At 41.1% G+C, this 4,400-nt stretch overlaps 1 long non-coding RNA gene across 1 annotated transcript; it reads left to right on the top strand.

Annotated features, from left to right (window-relative positions):
- The first annotated feature begins 278 nt into the window (after positions 1 to 278).
- Positions 279 to 4,182, top strand: LOC114071579. Its single transcript, XR_003574059.1, has 3 exons — positions 279 to 354; positions 1,819 to 1,906; positions 4,069 to 4,182. It is a non-coding gene; the product is annotated as an uncharacterized LOC114071579 (long non-coding RNA).
- Positions 4,183 to 4,400: the final 218 nt, after the last annotated feature.

A 4,400-nucleotide genomic window follows, 5' to 3' on the forward strand; every position in this document is an offset into this window, starting at 1 on the left:
TGCATTCCTGTAGAAAAGATAAGGCATGAAATGTGTTCCTGTGCATCTGTGTTGTGTTTACTGTACTTTCTAGGGATGCAAATGAATGATAAGACTGGGCCAGGCCAGGGATCTGTCTAGCTCTTTTTCTTTTTTTGCAATAGCCAAGAGCACCTGCTTGAACCAGCCAAACCAGTCCACAAAAGTCCTGGGGAAAAAAAAAAAAAAAGGATTTGTTTGAATTGTTATCACTAAGGCTTCTAGCTTGTTCTTAGTTTATGATTGAGTTTGTTTTTCTAGGAAGAATCTTTGCTGTTATGAGTCACTCTGGCATAAAAGAAGGATTTTGCTTTCAGCTGCCTTTTGCCTTAAAAGGTGATGTTGCTTATGGTATTTGTCAAGTTTAGGATAAAAAAACAAATCTAAAAATCATCAGGCAGCTCATTTTTCTAAAGAAACACTTGATACCTACTTCCTTAGTTCTTTGTTTTAGAAAAATCAAAATAAAACAGTGCTTTGGGAATGCATTCCTGATTCCTCTTTGGGGCCAGCTTGATTTATGTGACAGTAAAACATCAGACAACAGCACTGCTGCATGTAACAGGGATATAGTCTGCTTGCTGGTGTGTTAAGATTTCTAGACCATCTGGAAATTAATATCATCAAGCACCTGAAACAGCAAAATTAAAACAAATAAGCACAAAAAAATCCTAGGAGTTACCCTATGGCAAGCCAGGCAGAGTTGATCTACAGACCAAATGTCTTTCAAGTGGGTAGATACAGTGCTGTCTTGTTTGCCTGTGGTCAGTAAGGCTGTAATAGTTCTTTTGTAGGGGTCAGCTTTTTAACCCTCAGTAATTTACAGTGAGGCTAATTCCACTGGGCTTTACTATAAAATCTATCTGTAGTTCCAAACTTAATGCTAAGGAAATGTGTACATTAACAGAAATCTTGTGCCGCAAAATGGTGGTGTAATTCATTATCCACTATAATGATAAAGCTGCAACGGAAAAGAAAGGGATTGTTCTTTTTTGCACCTCAGACCTTATTGCTACTTTTGTAGGCAGAGCTAAGAAGTTACACGTTGGCTGATCGTGCATTTGGATGTTGCTCTGCATTTGAATATAGCTGTAAAATTCTCCCTGTGCAGCTTCACTTGGTTTTACCAGCAGAAGGTGCTGGATTTGTGGCTATTTGCTGCATTACCTGCTTCCACCAGCTGAGCTTGATTCATTGGCATTTGTCAGTCTCAGAAACTTGAATGTTTAGAAATTTTTACTAATTTTACACTTTCTTGCTGTGACCTTCTCCCTGCATAGGAAACATAAGCCCTTGCTCTCTTCTGAATAATGCTTTCTGTGCATTATTCCCTAGGACCCACAAAGCTTGTTTCTTGGGCTGCTGGTGGACCATAAATCACAGGGTGCTGTTCTGTACACACACTTTACTTGGACTTTGCTCTGCATGCCCAACATGCCTTCGTCTGTTGCCATTTCATATTCACTCTTACATTTTTATTTTGTAAGGGGATTCAATGTCAAAAAGTCACTTTAATTTTTTTGTGTTGTGTGTGTTTATATATTTATTTGTTTATTTATGTATTGGAAACGTGCTAGAAGAGATTTTCTCCAATAAGTCAACATTTATTTGGTGTCCTGAGTTTGATTTTAGTAACAAACTCCATCGAGACTGAGGAGTGTGTGTGGAAGTACAGAGGGGAGGGGAAGGGGATTGTGAAGCAGGGAGCATTAATCTTGAATCGAACAGTTTGTTTATGAAGTGACTCCTGATCACCACCTGCCTGTTCTGTTCATGAATCTGTTGTTTTGTGTCTTGCAGTGGTGTCACTGAAGGGCCAGCTGTTATTGCTGTGAGAGATCAAGAGCTCCTTCCAACTCCTGTGTCATCTGCAAAACCACCAATTACAGTGAGTTTCTCCTACACACACTCTGTTTTCTCCAGTGAGGATTTGTTAGCTGGAATCTGTGATAATTATATTTGTCTGTATTTATACTTTGTCAGTTCACTTACTACTGCAAAAAGCTTTGATTTACAAATCCCAGGCCACGTGAATACACACACCTCCCACCCCCCAAAGGCACATACTGGAAGCTCATCATTGCAAACTCTTCTGGCCACCTCCATACCTTGTAGGGGGGATGATCAAAGACTATGTGCTTTGAGTGGGTGTTCTGGTTATTCATCCAATAGCCAGGTTGAGAGTTGAACAAAATATTTTGTTCCTGAGAACGGCTTCAAAAAGAAAAAATTACTTAAATAAAAAGAGGAAAGAAAAGTATCGCTCGGGCAAAGAAGATTAAACTCCCTTACTCGTTCAGTGTGCCAGAAGCAAACACATCATACCTGTGTGGCATCTAGTCACAGCAGTGGTAGGTGAAAAGAGAGGGTGACTCAGTGCTGGAATGTTCCTGAGTCTATTCCTAGATACACTCTTGAAATGAGATAGTGGACTTTTCTCAGCAGTGTAAGAAAGGGACCTAATTCAGTGCTGTTTGGATACCAGATGAAAACTCCTGAAAATCCTCATTCCCTCTTTTAGCTTCTACCTAAAGGAAATGCAGTGAAGGAAATGCTTCCCTACTCCTGGCAGCTGTCTGTGAATGTCCCTGTAACTGGCCTGTGATTCCTCTGCCAATAACTCAGTAAAACACACTCAGGTGATTTTAGTCTTTTAATATTTTGCACCCTTTAAAACAATGGCGTAACAATTGCTTGCAAAGCCATCTCTGCTTTTCAGACAACTATTTACCTGGTTGGGAGAGCTGAATATGTGAGTTATGTATGTGCCCTGTGCAGAATCTGCAAGACTGGAAGGGCAGGAGCACATCTATGCGTGTGCAAGTGTTTGCTTTGATGAAAACTTCAGGACTAAATGAACAAAAGGCCTCATAAGTGGTTAAGGAAAATGCTCCTCAGATCTGTTGAAAGCTTATAAGAGATGATTTTGGCACGATGTGTATCTCTAGCCTATGTCAATATTGTGGATGCATAAATTATACATGACTCGTAAAATAAAAAAGGTTGCTTCTAGGGAGCTGTTGTGTTTTGCCTGGAAGGATGGAGCCAGCATGCGACATATGTAGAGAATATTACCTGTCAGAAATTGAATATTGAGTGAAAGTAATCGTTTTAATCAAGAGTGGTTAAAAGTGAGGCTGAGTTGAAGAGAAAAACAACTGCTCATCTGGAAGACCGCTTCCAGTGCTGCAGACATGCCCTGAGATGTGTAATGTCTGTGTTAGGAATATTGATCAGGGCCATGGTTGTACCTTGCATTACCACTGTTCTTCCTGATAATTGCAGTCGAGATTTCTAAACTCTTTGAATTCCACTCCTTCCTCTGTAACCAATTACAAAGCACTTGGTGCTGGTGTGATGGAGATGCCACCATCGTATGAGGTGCTTAGCTTGGCCCTTCCTTCCTTCTGTTTTAGTATTGTACGGAAGTAACTGGTTTAATCACAAAAAAGCTGAAGAGCTGTGGCGAGATCAGTCTCTGTACTCTCCTCTGAGGTCCTCCAGTAAACCTGTGAGTGAGCTTTACCTCTGTTGAAGGTAGCGTGATCTTGTCACAGAGCTTGCCTATGGTACCCTGTCCTGTCCTCCCCCTAGACCTTTCCCCTGTTAAACACTTATATACTTGAACCTGTGTGCAGAGATTTTCCCAGATGGATGGATGGATGGGTGAATCTTACTGTGGACCATGAATTTTAGCTGCATAAAGTACAGGAAGGAGAAGGGATTTAAGTGAGATGTTCCTGTATCAGCTGATGGACAACACTACTCAAAGGAGCAGCTTGTTGGTGTATGGACAGATACTTGGCAGAATCTATTGATTCTACTGAGGCAAAGACATTCTGGTTTATATCAATTAGTATTCCTGACAAATCATTTATAGTGATTGTGGGTGTTTTCTTAAGAGTCAGTGTACAGGCTTGTCACTGGGAGCAGTGACTGTGTGCACAATCTGAGGTACACTGAGCTGAGTGTAAAGGAGCCGTAGACTCTGTGTTTCTGCAAAGAAAATATCCTAGGCTGTTTTTTTTTTTTTAATTTTTCTACTTTCAGATCAAAAGTGGGATTATTTCCATGCACTTAAGTCTGCTTTCTATTTCTCCTGAGTTGATGTCTGTTCCCTTCTGATTGTTTACAGTGCCCTGGGAAAGCTGAATCCCTGTGGAACCTGGGTAAGCCACCTCCACTTGGATCTGCTAAAACTAGCTGGCAACAAAGGATGAGGTTGGAGATTAGTGATGTCAAACACCATTTATGTGCTACAACATTTGACTACTGCACCCATGAGAAGGCAGGAGTCTCCAGTTGCACCTGCTTGAGCAAAGCTCTGAGCAGAGCAGATCATCTGTGGTGCAATGCTGGATGCAGAGTGGATGCTGGAGCCC

This window comes from Empidonax traillii, unplaced genomic scaffold, assembly GCF_003031625.1.
Source record: "Empidonax traillii isolate 1590-97213 ecotype Southwest subspecies unplaced genomic scaffold, ASM303162v1 scaffold2118:size37621, whole genome shotgun sequence".
Lineage (NCBI taxonomy): Eukaryota > Metazoa > Chordata > Aves > Passeriformes > Tyrannidae > Empidonax > Empidonax traillii.